This window comes from Pleurodeles waltl, chromosome 5 (assembly GCF_031143425.1).
Source record: "Pleurodeles waltl isolate 20211129_DDA chromosome 5, aPleWal1.hap1.20221129, whole genome shotgun sequence".
Taxonomy (NCBI): domain Eukaryota; kingdom Metazoa; phylum Chordata; class Amphibia; order Caudata; family Salamandridae; genus Pleurodeles; species Pleurodeles waltl.
This window is the reverse complement of record NC_090444.1, coordinates 1,753,711,370-1,753,729,692: the sequence shown is the minus strand read 5'-3', so window position 1 is coordinate 1,753,729,692 and position 18,323 is coordinate 1,753,711,370. Positions and strand designations below refer to the sequence as shown.

The window sequence follows — 18,323 nt, the reverse complement described above, 5'->3', positions numbered from 1 at the left end:
TTTTTTTCCTTGCAGAAGATAATTATGCTGAGGTGTGCAATAACGTTTGATCGTTGAACCCAGCAAGGTGAGATTGTCATTGGGACTGAGGCCTAGGGGAGGAATGATTTAAATGAGCACCCAGACAGTGGCCACGCTTAAAACAAATGAAGATGCAAAAATCTTTGCGTTTTTCAATGAACTATGTCACAATAATTCAGACAAAAGGTATGAATTGTCTAATGTATATTAGTTTTAATGGAAACAGGCAGGAGGCAGTAATCATTTTACAAATACCTGTTTGGATGGGATTGTATTGTAAAGGTGTTCATGCAACCATAAAAGGATGAGATGACAGATACATGAGGCTTTTTCTTCCACATTCTAACAAAATAGTGCCCTTGTTAAAGGAATACTTTAGAAAATGTGTTCGGTTGGAGAAACAAAGACAGCAGAGAAGCAAAAATGTAGATTTGGCTGCTGCATATCAATTGATTAAGGTCTATATATAATGCAGTTTGAGATGTTTCAGCAATCTGCCACCATGCTTTATTGATTAATCTTTCATTCAGTATGTTTCCAAGGAGGCCCTCCTGTCTTCTTCTGGGCTTCTTCCATCATTCTCATTTATCCCAAGCTTCCACAGCCGTTAAGGACACACAGCAGTTGTATGTCCCTCCCCTGCAGGGCCCTTTGCGTATTTCATCCTCATGGCAAAGTTCCTGCCGACAAACACCATGCATCCTAATTTGACATAAAGTTGAGTCCGGGGCAAACGCTGCAGGACAACAGACAAAGATAACAGATTAGTTATGTAGTTCTTTTTTCAGCAAATATTCATATGACAACAGACGTATAGGCATAGGATCACCTAGTTCATCAGTTAAAATCACAGAGGTAATTTGTATATGGGAAGCACTACCAGACTACTGTTTAGTGGTGCATTTATCTTGTATCTTCAAATTACTTACCCATGAAGGATTGTGTTAAATTCATGCAAGTGCTTTTGACTTGGGCATACAATACTGTAGATGTTGCGACATGACAATATATAGATATATTTTTCTAAACTAAAAGGTCAACTCGTTGAACAGTTGTCCTACCTACTAGGGAACTGTAAAACGCATACACAACTTAATGATGATGGTGCCTAATTCAGGCAAAAAATGACAGGATGCATGCTACTTAAAGATGACTCCTGAGAAAATGCAGAGCATGTAGAAGATGAGGATGGATTGGGGGTGGAGGGACAACAGATAGAGGCATGTAGCTAGACATCACATAATGGTCAAGATTCCTAAAATCTCAGGCAACATTGGTGCTGCAGATGCCACCTTTAGTTATGCTTATGAAATTCACGATTGCTCATTTAATCTTTACTGATATTTGGAGCCAGATGTCAATAAAATTCATCATCATCCTCTGCTTCTCAGATGACACACTATGTTATTCTGACTTGGCATCTTACATTGGAGTTAAAAAGACTGACAGTACAAAAATATGAATATGTAACAAGTGGTGACACATGATCTCACAGCATGAGTGCCCATTCAGCTAATTCTCAACTTTTGGCCGACAGCACTTTGCATTCTGGGTCTTGCAGTTTTTTAGGTCGAGTATTGCAGCGCGCATGTGCTGCTTTTCCGACGTGATGGTGTGTATCTGGGCTTTTAACAACACCCACCTCACGCCCATCACTACCACTCGTTCGTGGGCTTGCCCTTCAAAAATACTTTGATTACATTAGTAAATGGTTTACCTTTGTCCCTCCTTGGGGAGGTTTTGTTACCACTTTGGCCATGCCCCCTGTTACATGGCTAATTGCACTTTTGCCGATAAGTTTAACTGTAAGCGAACTTCTTTTCCTTTTTTGTTTCTCTTCACTCTGATGCTCATGGCGGCCGTGGCGCTGTGAATCGGTTTCCTTATGTGAAAGTGTTTAACTTTCAATATTCAGTTTATGTGGCAAGAAAAGTTGGGTTATGAGTTTATAATGCTGATAGCTCTACCTCGAGCAGATGTGAGACCCATTACATTGCAAATGCTTGTTTAACTTTAAAATTCTAGGCATGAGACTATGGATCCCATCACTAGACTATTTTTGACATACAAATACAGGACTGCCAGAGGGGGTCACATATGGGGTGTCATCAGACGGCTATCTACAAGAAAATGAGCATGCATTTTATTATATTCCGCTTTGTGTTTAAGCAGGGGTATGTGGACTTTGTGTTGCATCATTCTTGGTGATGGGCCTAATTGGTAGAAAATGCCTGTCGGCGGGGTGGAAGAGGGAGAGGGGACACAGCTGCAATCCCTGCGGTGCAAACACCGGCGTGGAGATGGGTCAGTGTTTGCCTGAACTGAAATGTCCACAAGTCCTCTGCGGGTACCTTTGACCTTAAACCAGAAAATGTTAAATAGCAGCTTTTATGCAAAACACACAGCATTTCCAAATCTTTACCGTGAACAAGGAAAAAATATGTGAATGTTTTAAACATGTAACTATTTCTTTGTCATATATCATGATAGCACAGCCTCTCAGACGAACCTGCTATAACAACTGTTGTAAAAGATTGTTGCAAAAGCCTGTAGTTCTGGTGATGAAGTGCTCTGGTTGTATGTGGCTACCATGGTGGTATTTAGTACTGGTAAGCATTTATTCAAAGTGGAAGGTATAGTTAGTTGATGCACTAAGAACTAAATAATCATCATTCTATATCATTGTATCCTTGCCTAGCGATTAAAGAAAATGGGATCATAACCGTTACTCTATAAGATCCCATTCTTGTTGAAGGATGAATGAAAATGTTAACTATTGGCAGGTGTGGAGGCGGTGTCTCCAAATCGCTTTAGTGGGACTCTCATGCTCTATCTTGCAGCCCCAGAAATCCCCCCGTATCTAAAAAAGCAAGATAATGGGTCTGATCATTCTGAAAGCAAAATATTTTATTATAATTTTAAAGTGTTTGAATAATACAATTTCAGAGATTACTACATCACTGAACATCACGTTGAAAACTGTATTATAAAAATAATTAGAATCAGTTTATAGCTGTAGTCAATAGAAATGCTGGCACAACTGTGCAGCAGCAGTGGATAATCCCAGTGTCCTAATGTATGCACTTCTTAGCCCCATCACAGGAAAGCTGCATTTTAATCACTTTGGCTTATGTTAGCCGGCGATTCTGATGTTTTTGGTGAAATCTGGCTAAGATGGATGCAATGCTTTTTTAGTAATTACTTTTAAGGTTTAGTTTCTGAGAACTGTCTCAACAATATATATATTTTTTTTAACTTTGTTTATCATTTTTTTTCATGTCATACATAAACATAATCGGACCCACTGGTCAGGGAGTAACATGAATTGCAAGATTGAAGTACAAATTGCAAGGAAACCAAGGACAAGTGGGACATTGTCAGTATTACAGTCCAGTTTAAGAGAAAAGAAGTCCATGTACTGAATTACACATAGAGGCTGAGCTTATTAGCATTACCAACGAGTGCGCGTGCCAAGCATGCCATGTACCAGAGGTCCGAAGGTGCACTAAGGCTAATCCCCTATCTCTGGGGTTCCCAGTGTCAACAGATAGTCCCTCAGCATTTGCCATATGTCTTTTGGTCAGGCGGTGGGTGGCTGCAGGGAAGTATACAATTCACTAGCAGCAGCGGTTCCTTCGTTATGGGGGAGGAGCTTCATCCCCTGCCAGCAGCAGCTGCAAAACTTTTAAAATAAAATGATAATAAACTATGTTAAAGGGGCGGGACTATTGGAATGATGAGCACAAGAGCACAAAGGGGAAGTGCACAGCCCTCCTCTCAGTGCGCATTTGTGTGTAACCAGCCATCTCGGACCGCCCAAACACACATGCGCACTGAGCTCTCTCCAATCTGGCACTGTGTTGCCGGGTTGGAGACAGCAGGCAGAGGCTCCCAGTCTGTCTCGGAGCACCAAGCCATGATGCTCCGGCCAGTCCTAACGCCAGCAGCATGAAAGCAGCATTAGGATTGGCGTCAGGGCAGGCTGGGAGTCTGTGCCTGCTGTGACGAGGACCGAGGAACAGCGAGGCAGAGGTGGTGAGTAAGGTAAGTTTTTTTTTTTAATGTATTTTTTGTGTTTGTCATTCCCCCTGCTACGCGCCTTGCTGCCTCACCCCTTTTCCACGCCACGAGCCACGACTGTTCACTAGTGTTGTCTCAGTACATAAGACTCTTCATCCACACTTTTGTTGTGGGTGGGCTCTTCCTACCCCAGTGCAGGGCTATCTCGTGTTTAGCCAGGAGTAATTATATGGCTGTGAATCGTCTCACACTTTTAGGAACATCCTCTATGTAACCCAGCAGTCCAAGCAGGGGGTTGTTTTAGAGTGTGGCACCTATCATCAAGGTTAAGTGACCGAAGATGTCCCTTTAATAGGATGCAAAACTGCAACATGTCCATGTCATGTGGGTGAAGTCTGCTGCCATTGTGTGACATTTTGGGAAATAGAAGATCGCGTAGGGTCGAGGCGTGTCAATGTAGCAGGTGTGGCGTATGCTCTATGTAAGAACTTATAATGTATGAGTTTGTGGTTGTGGTTAAGGGATACGAAGCGTGTTTGTGCACAGCATGTCTACCAAATTTGTTTTGGATAGGGGCTGCCCTCAGCTCTTTTCCCAAGCATCTCTGAGCTTTGGATCACATGTTGGTAAGAGGCCTAAGCAAGCATACTATAATTTGGAAGTTAATCTGTCACCCGTTTTGTCTGTGATTACTAGAGTAAGTGTTGTAAATTCCTCTGGAGCTAATGGATATGACAGGATCTGCGCCTGCAGGGCACTTTGGAGGTGCCTGAGCATTAAGTGATCCATGTGTTCTGCGTTAAGAAACCTGTCATCCTCGGTGCTGGAGAAAACATGTTCATCTGGGAAGAGGTCTCTGAAAGTGTGGGGGACATGGTTAGTCAATGTGCATAGGACCAAATTATCTTGGGTAATGGGGAGTCATGGGGGGCATGGTTAGTCAATGTGTGAACCATGGCCCCCATCTTCTCTTGGGTAATGGGAAGCCATGGGTTATTAGTCAGTGGTATTGCGAGGGAGTAAAGTATGCCTCCATTCTGACGCTGAGCAAGGTTCGGCCAGTACCCGCTAGTTGTGGAGAGGGTTTGTATATCCTTGGATCTAGTGGCTGGCCCATTGGGAATAGTGCCTGCAATGGTGTTGGGCCGCTAGGTCTTTTTCAGGTGTGCTATAAGGAAGGTGTGCATCTGCATGGTACCAATGTTTGGCCAGCTGACACTGTGAAGCCAGATAATACAAGTGAAAATGGGGAACACCAAGCCCACTGAGCTTGTAAAGGAGTATCAAGAAATCCCAACGAATTCGGGGCTGTCTGTCCACCAATATAATCCACAGTAGTCGACTGCTGAGGGCTGCAAAGAAGGAGTTTGTGAGAGGTGTGGGCATGTTTAGAAATAGATACAGAAAGCCGGGTACAACCACAATTTTGATAGAGGCGATGCAACCTGCCATGGAAAGAGGAAGTCGGATCCATCGTTACATCTGAGATGCCAATCTGTCCACAGCTGGGCCATAGTTTAATCGTATGACTTGTTCTTTATCACCTTGTATGTGTATACCAGGATATCAAACATAGTCGGTGCACTATGTTAGGGGAAACTCACAATGCACAGCTGCTGCCATATCCGTGAGAGGGAACAACTTGGACTTTGCTCAATTAATGTGCATACCAGAAAAATCTCTGAATCTGACTATCGGGGTGTTGAACGAATAACAGGATGTCACAGGCATATAGTGAAATTAGTAGGGGACCAGATTTAAACTGCAATTCTCTGTGCACATGCTTCTCATGTAGAACAAGGGCGTACAAGGGGGTTCATTACTATAGTGAAAAGCAGAGGTGACTGCGGGCACCCCTGCTTTGCCCCCCTGGTGACAGCAAAGGAAGGGGTTAGTGTGCCTCTAGCCCATATCCGCGCAGTCAGTTGTGAGTATAAGAGCATAATCAGCGATGTGAAGGCACACGGAATATCTAGTTTGCGGAGTGTGGCATGAAGGAAGGGCCATTCTAAGGAATCAAAATCAAATGCTTCTCCCACGACTAGTAGGGCCTCCGCAGTGGGTGTAGGTGGGGAGATTCTATTGAGTGCAGCAGAACAGTGTGAAGGTTTAAAAACATAGATCAATGGGGGACAAAGCTCAGTTGGTCAGGAGGGATGATTTGGTCCACCAAAAGTGAGAGGCACGTAGCTAACAGTTTGACCAGTATGTTATTATCTAAATTAAGTAAGGACGGTGGTTGGTAAGAACTGCATAGATGAGGGTTTTGGGAGAAGGGTAATCACTGCCTCCCATACTTTCAGTGGGAGCTTACCTACTTCTAGGCTTCTGCATACATGGCAAGGAGGGGTGGTGCCAATACATGTTTATACGTTTTGTAGAAAACCACGGTAAGGCCATCCAGGCCAGGTGCCGTAGAGCCTTCCATGGCATCTATTGCAAGTATGATCTCTTCGTTGGTGAATGGTTAATTGAGGAACTGTTGTTGGGCAGATGTCAGTCAAACCATGGCCTCATCAAGGTATTGCGCCATCTCGGAGGATGCCCTGTTTTGGCATGGGGAATAAAGATGAGTATAATAGCTGAGTAATTCAGCCTGTCTATCTACAGTGTCCATGACGCGGGTGCCGTCTGTCCATTGTACCTCTGGTATGTATGGTGTATTTCTGGGTCTGGCTAGCATGCGGCCTGTTCTCTCACCCTCTCCATAGCAGCGAGCCCTAGCATACGTCCCTTGGTAGTTTGGTTTGCGCTCTGCTAATTAGTTAAATTTAGCTAATAGGGTAAAGTGTTTGTGCAGTAGAGATCCAGTGGACTGTTGGGTGGCTGCCCATTCTAGGTCTGTCAGTTCTGCCTCAAGACAGGCGAGACACTGACATATGTCTTGGAGCGCCCCAGAGTATTTTGCTATACAGACAACCTTGATGTATGCCTTAAAGGCCTCCCAGAGGGTGGCTTGCAAACTGACTGAGTCCTTATTAAGTTTGAAATATTCTGTGGTTGTGGATCAGAGTTTAGTGTGGAATAGTGATCGGAGAGAGAGAGCATGGTAAGAGCGTGATGGAGCCGAGCCAATGTGTAGTCATGAAGGTTTTAAGACAATAATAAATTCATGTCTACTTGTTGTGAGGTGCAGAGTGGAATGTGTATTCTGGGGTATTAGCATGTCGCATGCGCCAGGGATCTGTACTTTTGAAGGTGTCATAGATGACACGGAGTATGCGCAGTGAGCGGGGTTTTTCTACAGGGGCTTTGGCTGTGGTCCAAGAGCATATTAAAATCACTGATCGGTGTCCATATGGTCAATTTGGGACAGTAGTGTCTGGAAGAACTTTGAAGTGCCTGTGTTGCAGAATCTGTTTCGCTGCATGGGTACCCGCAACTAAAACCCATCTGCCCCACTCTTCGACATAGCTAGCATAGGAGTGAAAAGGGAGGCTTTTATGGATTAATTTGCAGACCCCTTGTGATTATGTGCTATAGCACCAGAAATACCAAGGTGGACACCATGTGGCCGCAAATGTATGTGCAGAGTTCGGTGGCAAGTGCGTCTCCTGTAAGAAGGCTATCTGCCCGCCATATCTGTTCAAGTATTGCAGTACTCGTTTGCCCTTTCGGGGGTTATTAAGGCCCCGGATGTTCCAGTACAAAAAGACAATGTCAACAATGGACTTCGTATTGTTGCTCGTGCTTGTCATCTATAAACATATATCAATGGTAATGGCATTAGGTATGGGGAGAGCTTGTTGCATTTAAGTAAATTGGAGAAATAAAAACAAACAACACAACAGTTGCATGTCTCCATCTTCCACCCACATCTGGCAAGAACATGCCCAGTGAATCCCAGGAATACAAAAAAAGCAATAACAAAGCCCCTAAGAACATCGGTGTGGCATCAATCTCGGGAGGGGGGGTTAGCAACACTGCAGCGGGGTGCACTTCTTGCAGGATTAACAAGCAATGTTTGAAATGAAGACGAGTTACGTGTTGCAGTAATGGTGCAAGTGTCATGTATATAATGTCTGTAGGAAAATGCCCTCTTTTGTCTTGGTTACCCCCACTTTTTGCCTGATGTCAGTGTGGTTTTACACTCCACAATTGGCATACTGGTGGCCCCATGTAAGTCCCTAGTATATGGTACCCATGGGAGCCCATGCAAAACCTCTCTGCAGGCCTGACATTGCAGCCTGCGTGAAAGGGTGCATGCACCTTTTTCACTACAAATCACTCCACCAGGTCACTGTAAGTCACCCCTTTGGTAGGCCCTCATAGCCCAAATGGCAGGGTGAAGGTACCTGTGTGTGTGGGCACCCCAGCATGAGCAGAAGTGCCCCCACAAACTCCAACTCCATTTTCATGGACTTCGTGAGTACAGGGACACAATTTTACGTGTGTACTGGGCATCGGTCACTACCTATGTCCAGCTACACAATGGCAACTCTGAACCTGGGCATGTTTGGTATCAAACATGTCAGAATCATACCTCAATACTGTTGCCAGTACTGGAAGTATGATTCCATGCACTCTGGGGACTCCTTAGAGGACCCCCAGCATTGCTCCGACCAGCTTTCAGGGGTTTTCAAAGCAGCCCAAGCTGCTGCCACCCCTCAGACAGGTTTCTACCCTCCTGCTGCTTGATCAGCTAAAGCCCAGGAAGGCAGAACAAAGGATTTCCTTTTAGAGAGGAGGGTAACACCCTCTCCCTTTGGTAATAGATGTTACATGGCTTGGGAGGGGTAGCCTCCCCAAGCCACTGGTATGCTTTGAAGGGTACATTTGGTGCCCTCCTTGCATAAACCAGTCTGCACTTGTTCAGGAACTTCCAGTCCCTGCTCTGGCATGAAACTGGACAATAGAAAGGGGAGTGACCACTCCCCTGTTCATCACAACCCCAGGGGTGGTGCCCAGACCTCCTCCAGTGGGTCCCTTGATTCTGTCATCTTGAATCCAAGGTGGGCAGGGGCCTCTGGGAGCATCTGGGTGGCCAGGTCAGGCATGTGACGTCAGAGCCCCCTCCTGATAGGTGGTCACCTGGATAGGTGCCCAATCCCCATTCCAGGGCTATTTAGGGTCTCCCTCTTGGGTGGGTCCTCAGATTTGGCTTGCAAGATTCCAGCAGGACTCCTCTGCAACCTCTACTTCAACTTCTGGTCACTGGAATTGCGAGTGGACCCTCCAGGAAGCGACAATCTGCATCCACGACGAAGACTCTGCTTGCAACATTGTTTCCACAACTTCTTCCAGCTTCTGCAATATTTCCCGGCTGTGCATCCTCTGAGGGTGGCAAGTCTTCAGTCTGCATGAGAAGGAAGAAGAAATATTCCTTGGAGTGAAGGAGTCACTCCCCTGCATCCACAGGCACCACCTGCAATGATGGCTGGCTGCAGGGATCTCCTCTCATCCTGAGCTGCTTGGAGCTTGCATCACAGGTTGTGGTCTGGAGTGGTCCCCTTGGTCCTCTCTACCAGCTATCCAAATTTGGTGAAGGTAAGCACTTGTCTTCAAACACAGGACAGTACCACATGTGCACTGTGTCTCTTGCAGCTACCAAGGCCTGTTGGCATCTCCTCCAAGGGACCTTCAGGCTCCATGTAGCCCCAGCCCCCAGCACTCTTCCCTGCGATGCACAGCCCTCTGCTTGCTTCTCCTGCAGTGTGGGACCCTTCCTCAGTTGTGCCGTCTGGGCTCGTCTGCTACTCCTGGGTCCTCTTCCAGTGGGTCTTCTGTGGGGGCTGCCTTTTCTTCTGAGGACTCCCTGCCTTGCTGAGGGTCCCCTGAGACTTCACCCCATGGATTGAGTCCTCCTGGGCCTGGCTGGTCCCCAGCAGCTCCACTTTTCTTCTACCACGACTCTTGTCTTTGCCAAGGCTTTTTGGTGACTTTTCCATGCCACAGACAGACTGCAATCTTCCATCCGGCGTGAGACATCGACTGCATCCTCCAGGAACTCTTCTCTGATTCCAGAGCTGCATTGCTGACTGTCTTCGTCCTACCGTCGACCAACTCCTGCAACGACAGATGGGTGGGTAGTGACTCCTGCCACCACCGGACACTTTTCAGGAATCTACTGCTGGCTTTTTGCAGTCTTTTTGAGTCTTGCATTATCTTCATTTTCAGTCCTTTGGGTGGTTTGGGGAAAATCCAGTAACTTACTCCTTTCTTCCTGGTCGTTGGGGGGCATGGTGGTACTTACCTTTGGGGTTTCCTAGTTTCCCCAGCTCCCCTCTACACACTCCACTTACCTAGGTGGGGGTCCTCCATTTGCATTCCATTTTTTTAGTATATGGTTTGGGCTCCCCCTAGGGCAGAGGTCTTCAAACTGGGGGGCGGGTCCCCCTAGGGGGGCCTGAAGTGATCCCAGGGGGGCCCCAGACTCTGGCCAAAATAAATATTATACAGATAACAGGCCTTTGTTTAAAGCAGAAGCATGTTATTTCAGTTTTAAAAAGGTAACAGTACTTATTTGCAATGTTTAAATAGATTTAGACATATTTAAACATTGCCATGTTTATAAAATAATTGTGAAAAATTCTGAGGGGGGCCCAGTGATTTTTATTTTTAAACTGGGGGGCACGGCAGTAAAAAGTTTGGAGACCTCTGCCCTAGAGTCGGTATTGTTTATTGCTATTTGCACTGTTTTCTATAGCTATTTATGACTATTTCTGATTACTAGTGTACATATCTAGTGTGTTACTTACCTCCTATTGTAGGGTTGCCTCTCTAGTAGTTTGGTAATTGTATCACTTAAATTAAGTACCTTTATTTTTGTAACACTGAGTGTTTTCTTTCATGTGTGTAAGTGCTGTGTGACTACAGTGGTATTCTATGAGCTTTGCATGTCTCCTAGATAAGCCTTGGCTGCTCATCCACAGCTACCTCTAGGCTTCTAGACACTGCCTACACTACAACAATAGGGGATACCTGGAATAAGGTGTATGTACCTCAGGTACCCACCAGACACCAGGCCAGCTTCCTACAATGTCCAAAAAAAGGTAAGGTGGCATTGTGGAAAGAAAAAGTCGGACTGGTTGATTCACATGAACCATAGGTATTAGCCTGAAAGTAAAGAGGCATCTCAATCCGAACAGATTGATGCTGGTAGAAGCCTGTTTGTCTGAGAGCGACCAGTCCAGTGTGTTTCGCCTAGGGGAGGCACGTTCCTTGGCATGTTGCTTGCAGAATGCCAGGATGTCCATTGGATTATCAAAGATGCGAGCCCGGCCATTTATGTCACAGTTGGGCTGGATAGAGCATGCTGTATCGGAGACCCAACTTGCATAGTGCAGCTTTGGTGTTCATAAACTTGCGTCAAGCCTCCTGGACTGCGTTGTGAAATCTCAGAAAAGAGGAATCACTGCACCTTGGTACAAGAGTGGGCCCAGTTCTCTCAGCAATCGCAGTGCTGTGTCACGGTCCAAGAAATTGAGGATCAAGGTGATAATCGGGCGTGGTGGGGTGCCCTGTGCAGGATGGGGACCCATGGACCTATGCGTCTGTTTCACTACTAAAGTGGATGTGAAGTTCTGACATCCCAATAGTTCAGAGGGCAGTCCTTCTACAAATAAGTCTAGGCGGCCAATGCCTGTAGTCTCTGCAATAGCCAGGATGCATATATTATTGTGGCATCCCCAAACTTTCAGGTCTTTGATATTAATTGCTGTCGTCTTGAGTCGAGACTTCAGTTTCTCCAGTCATTTCTCTATCTTGGCGGTGCTGCCCTCTAGCCCAGAGATGGTTCTTCTGCTCCTTGTAGCCACGTATTCTGCCAGTCAAGATGTTCCCCCATTCGGTCCAGCTGACTTATGAGGGTATCAAATCGTGAACCAGTTGCTCGAAAACCATCCTGGAGTTTGACCATTATGGCATTCATGCCTGCTGTCTTCTCGGTTTCAAGCCTTCCCATTGCACCACCCTCCATAGTCGGTAGTATCTCTTGAGTGTCAGCTGCCTAAGGGTACTAGAAGAGTAGCTTGTGTTGCTTCAGGTCTCCACTCACCATTTCAGAGGCAAGGACAAAGTGGGAGTCCCTGTGTAGATCTGAACTTAGTATAGGCTGGTCTATCCTGGGGATGATGCCTAACTTCTGTTGCCTGGTTTGTTAGCTATCTAGTGTGCGCAAATAAGGGACATGGCCCGGGGCCCATCTGTGCGTGGTGCAGTCCCAAGGCTTGACAAATAACCATGATCTGGAGAGTGGTAGAACATTGTTATGGGGGAGGAGCTCCCTTTAGCTGTTTGTAGGGGGTTTGGAGCTGTCGCGCTGCCACTGGGCCGTCCCCTAGTTGTACGGGTACTTGAAAGGATCATTGGCATGCGATAAAAGTGTTGAGACAGCACCTTCTGTGTTTAGGCCGCTGTATGTATAAAGATTGAGCAGGGAAGTATTCTACTAAGGTGGGGCTGCTGGTGAGGCCCCTATAATTAAAATGAGGTTGTTATGGCCCAAGACTGAGTGTAGGGTTCGCAAAAACATGCCATCCTGCCAGCTCGCACTTGTAATTCTATTTCAGGACTCGAGGCTCTGATTATGCTATCTCCTTCTTTCATGACACAAATACAGCAGCCAATTAAAACAGAGAAAAACAATAACTACATTTCCCATGATGCTCAGGCTACAGATCACATGGACCAATCACCACCCGTGCCCTTTGTCCATAAATGCTTTGACCCCCAATGTCACTTCCTCTTTCTTTGCTGCTCCGCAGCAGATAAATGACATTTTTATTTTCTGCTGGAACAGACATTGTCTAGAATTCAATGCGCTTCCTTTTGGTCTCTCGTCAGCCCCCTGGTGCTTCACAAAACTGTTGAGACCATTGATGGAATGGCTGAGAACCAAGGAAGTCAGATTGATAATTTACCTAGACGACATTTTGTTGATGGTCCAGAACCCTCTAACTCTCATGTCTCATCTGGAATGGACCATCAGTATTCTGCAGGATCTGGGCTTCCTGATCAATGTGCAGAAGTCATTATTGACCCCCTCTCAAGTGATAGATTTCCTGGGATTCAAGATAGATTCTCTCTGATCTCTACTGATTCTTCCATCTCAGAAAATTCGAAATATCAAGAGAGAATTGAGGTCCGCTCTATCCAATCAGATGATTTCTTTGAGGAACATTGCCAGAATAGTGGGCCTTCTAGCCTCGTCGATTCAGGCAATCTTCCCAGCTCCCCTGCACTATCGAGCTTTACAGAGACTCAAGATCAGACACTTACAACAAGGACTGAGTTACTTGGAAATGATTCCTCTGTCCAATGAAGTAAAGACAGAAATTCGTTGGTGGCTTCAACACATGGAAGCTTGGAACGGCAGGGCGATATTCGGATCTCATCCGGATGTAGTGATCGAATCCGACGCCAGCCGATGGGGAGCCAGATGCGGCTCCCTAGTAACTGGAAGCCACTGATCGAATTGGGAGCAGACCCTACATATCAATTGCCTAGAGCTTCTAACGGGGTCATTTGCCATAAGGAGCCTTTCTCCTCAGAAGACGGACTGTTGCATCCTATTGAGGATGGACAACATCTCTGCAGTGAAGTACGTCAACAAGTTAGGGGGGACGAAATCCAGAATCTTGGTGGAGATAGCCAAGGAGTTCTGGCATTATTGCCTCAGTCATCGTCTGACGGTCATGGCAGAATATCTCCCAGGGGATCAGAACACAATAGCAGACTGGAACTCCAGATATCTAACGGACTCCAGCGATTGGAGACTGGATCCGGTAATCTTTATGCAGATAATCAAGATGTGGAGCCCATGCAAAGTGGATCTGTTTGCCTCTCGGCTCAATACCCAGATTCCGAGGTTCTCAGGCCCTGGCGACAGATGCCTTCCTGCAGGATTGGTCAAGGTTTCGGGGATATGCTTTTCCTCCATTTCTAATGATCTCCAGAGTTCTCTCTCAGATAAGACGTCAGAAAGCGGAGATCATATTGGTGACTCCATTCTGGAGAGCTCAACCTTGGTTCCCGATTACCCTACAATTAGCTTGCGCTCCCCCTCTCCTCATTCCTCCTCGTCCGGATCTTCTATTGAACCCGGGTCACCATCAACATCCAATGATCATTTCAGAGAAACTGACACTGATGGCTTGGAGGGTTTCAGGGCAAGATGGAATTCCCCAGGAATTTCGCAACAGGCTGCTGATTTCATCAAGCAAGCTTGGGCATCAGGCACGCATAAAAGGTATGAATCCGCATGGCGCAGATGGAATGGTTGGTGTGTTAGACGGGATATTAATCCTGTGGAATCAAGTGTTGAAATGATAGTCAACTTTCTAGCAGAATTGGCAGGTTCGGGCTTAGCTTACAGAACCATTAATAATTTTAGATTGGCCATTCCAGCTGGACATATTCATATAGAAGGTAGGCCTGTTGGTGAACACCCTCTTATCTGTAAATTACTTAGAGGTATTTGTTTATCTAATCCCCCTCAAACCAGGTATTCGGTATTATGGGATGTGAGCATTATTTTGAGATTTTCAGATTCATGGCCCTCCAATAGATACCTGTCTCGTAAACAGATTTCGGCCAAATTGACAATGTTGTTATGCCTTATATCCTGTAGGTGTGTATCGGATGTCAAAGCCTTGGACTTGGCTGGTAGAGTTTACACTCCGGACGGAGTTACGTTTAATATTACCAGACCGACAAAAACTAATTGCAGGTCGGTAACATACCCAATGTTTGTGGACAACTCAAAACTCCGTGTAGTTCAAAGCTTAAAAGAGTATGAAATAGTAACGGACGAATTCCGTCAAGACGCTAATGGGCAGTTACTTATAGCTTTGCAAAAACCTTTCAAACCAGTCTCATCAGCCACATTATCTCGATGGATTAAATGGTTAATGAAGGATCACATTCTGTATAACTGTGCATTCTGTATTAAATCAGTTCAAGCAAAGTCATATTGATTTCTGTATTATTTGGGAGTTGCTAAAAGGTCTGAAGCTGAAGTGCTAATAGCTGTTCTGCAGGGGTACTTTTGTCAAAGAAATAAAACTCTGCCTTAAATATCCAATGTTTATTGACTTTAGATCACACTTTTGCATAGCTGTTTCCACAACAATTCTAGAAGCAGTACAACATTAATACAACATTAAAAATAAACATTGAAAATATACTAGAGACTATAGCCAAAACAACTATTTATGTATTTGCGGGAGACATATTTTAATGGATTTTCTAATTGAATAGTTAGGCGGTGTACATAAGCTAATTCAGGATTTTTAAGCCTGTAACCAAAAATTTTGTAAAGTTAAGCAAGCAGAAAGTGTGGTTAGGAATAACTGTTTAATTATTGCTATTCTTAAGTTAATGGATATTATTGTTGTTATTTTTGTTGTTACATGTACAATACATATTACCGTTGATTAGTTGTTACTAAGATAATGATAATAAAACAGTTTAGTATAACACTTAGGGCCTGATTACGACCTTGGCGGATGGGATATTGTCTCACAAACGTGATGGATATCCAGTCCGCTGTATTTCAAGTTCCATAATATCCTATGAAACTTGTAAAATGGCGGGCGGGATATCCGTCACGTTTGTGACGGAGTATCCTATCTGCCAAGATCGTAATCAGGCCCTATATGTCAGAGGTCTCACATCGTCATACTTTTTCACATTAGATGTGTAGGTTGAGAAATAACGTAGAAAGATAGATTAATTGGTATAGTACCTGAAATCATGGATTCTTGCTGTTCTTTCTAAAAGAGAATAGTAGGAAGGAAGACATTATAGATGTGCGCAGAAGATAATTCCAAAACATTATGCCTTGATTTGAAAATTCAAATAATATAGTTTGTAGATACACTTTGGGATTTTCTGAAATAATAGATCAGCAGTAGTAAAGACCAAGGATATACTGAAATGATGTTGCCTACACTGACTAGAATTCACTCTATTGTCATGATAGCGAGGATAAGGTGACCTAGTAAAATATAAGACATACTTTGCATTCCCTTCAGCCATGCACACGTATTATTGAAACACATATTGTGCTCACATGTTGACATGTTGCAAATTTCAGAATGGAAATTATAAAGACTTATGTTTGGATTAGAATTTTCTGTAGAGACAAAGTATAAGAATATCTTATATTTTTCAAACTCTGTCATTAAGTAACATAGGTTTGGAAACTGCATAAAGCTAATATCTAGAGAGAATAACTTGCCCAAAAACGAACATAACGCTCGTGGTCTGTGTTGGACTTTTTTGCTTATGCAGGGTTATCTCCAATCTTTTTGCCTCCTATTTTTCCTGACCTGTTGCTGTTGGCTTTTGAACTCTGGGCACTTTACCACTGCTAACCAGTGCTAAAGTGCATATGCTCTCTGTATAAATTGTATTGATTGATTGGTTTATCCATGATTGGCATATTTGATTTACTAGCAAGTCCCTAGTAAAGTGCACTAGAGGTGCCCAGGGGGCCTGTAAATCAAAGGCTACTAGTGGGCCTGCAGCACTGGTTGTGCTACCCACATAGGTAGCTCTGTAAGCATGTCTCAGACCTGCCACTGCAGTGTCTGTGTGTGCAGTTTTAACTGCAAATTCACCTTGGCAAGTGTACCCACTTGCCAGGCCTAAACCTTTCCTTTTCTTACATGTAAGACACCCCTAAGGTAGGCAGTGTATGGTTAAGGTAGGACATATAGTAATGCGTTTTATATGCCCTGACAGTGAAATACTGCTAATTTCGTTTTTTTACTGTCCCTCTCATAGGTAAACATGGAGGGTACCTTTAAATATGATTAAAGTGTAGATTCCCTTTGGGAGCGGATAGACATGTGGAGTTTGGGGTCTCTGAGCTCACAATTTAAAAACACATCCTTTAGTAAAGTATTTTAAGATTGTGTGTTTGAAAATGCCACTTTTAGAAAGTGGGCATTTTCTTGCTTATACCATTTCTGTGACTCTGCCTGTTTGTGCATTCCCTGTCTGGGTCAGTTTGACAGTTGGGCTGGTTGAACCTCTCACCAGACAGAGACACAAAAGGGAGCTGGGGTGTAGTCTGCATGTCCTGATGAGCCACCTGTGCTAGGAGGGAGGGCAGGTGTGGTCACTCACACCTGAAAGGGCTGTACCTGCCCTCACACAATGCAGTCTCCAACCCCCTGGTGTGTGTCTGGGGCCTGGCCTGGGCAAGGCAGGATTTCACAATCAAGAGACTTTCCTTTGAAGTAAGCCTACTTCAAAGGGCAAAATGGGTATAAGAAGGACACCCAAAACCACAGACTTTAGAACACTTCTGAAAACCAAGAGGAACCTCTGGCTGGCGAAGAGCTGAGGAAGAAGAGCGGCCCTGCCTATGACTGTGCTTTGTGTAGCCCTCCTGCAGTTGCTGCTTCTACCTGAGCTGAGGACAAAGACTGGACTTTGTGTTGCCTTCCTTCTTGTGAAGTACTCTCCAAGGGCTTGATTTAGAGCTTGCCTCCTGTTGTTTGAAGTCTCAGGGACAGCAAAGACTTCTCTCTGCCAGCTCCTGGAGTCTCTGGAGAGACTCCTACTCTGCCAAGTGGTGCCCATCCAGTTCCTGGGACCCTGAGAAGAGAAGCTGGCAGCCCCAGAGTGAGAGATCAACGCACAGACCGCCGTGTGGGGAAAAGATTGACGATACTCCGATCTGCAGCTGAAAATCGACATGCCACCGGCTTCGTGGCTGAAAATCGACACTCACCTGCAACACGACCGGAAGATTGATGCCCGGAGCTGGAAAAACAATGCGCAGCATTGCTGACGGAGGCTGGTGAGATCCCAACCCGCGCTGCATGGTTTTCGGACCATTGTGCGGCTGAATTTCTGATGCAAACACCGCTGGGCATGTAAAAACAATGCAAGGCCTGCCTGGACCTGAGAGTGCTGACCGGATCGACGCATTGCTCTCCTGCGGAGAGAAGAAGTGATGCACGCCGACCCGACAAAAGGAGGTACGACGCAAGTTCTCGCTTGTGAGTGAAATCAACGCATTGCAAGCCCTTTTTGATGCCCATTCGCCCATGCAGGGTTAATTTTGATGCTTCCAAGGTACATTTTCACGCTAACAGCGTTAGCGCTGTGTTTAAAATTACATGAAGACTCTGCATTTTTAGTGATAACTTGACTTGTGTATAGTGGATTTTTGTAGTTTTGGTCTTGTTTTGTTTAGATAAATAGTTTCTATTTGTCTAAACCTGTGTTGTGTCATTTTGTAGTGTTTTCATTGAGTTACTGTGTGTGTTGGTACAAATACTTTACACCTAGCACTCTGAAGTTAAGCCTACTGCTCGTGCCAAGCT

General features: G+C 45.0%; 1 long non-coding RNA gene across 1 annotated transcript in view; it reads right to left on the bottom strand.

Annotated features, from left to right (window-relative positions):
* Positions 1-212: 212 nt before the first annotated feature.
* LOC138296741 (uncharacterized) overlaps positions 213-18,323 on the bottom strand; it is a 34,222-nt gene continuing 16,111 nt past the window's right edge. Inside the window, exon 2 of the long non-coding RNA XR_011203887.1 lies at positions 213-757. This is a non-coding gene — a long non-coding RNA (uncharacterized lncRNA). The remainder of the gene's footprint in view (positions 758-18,323) is intronic.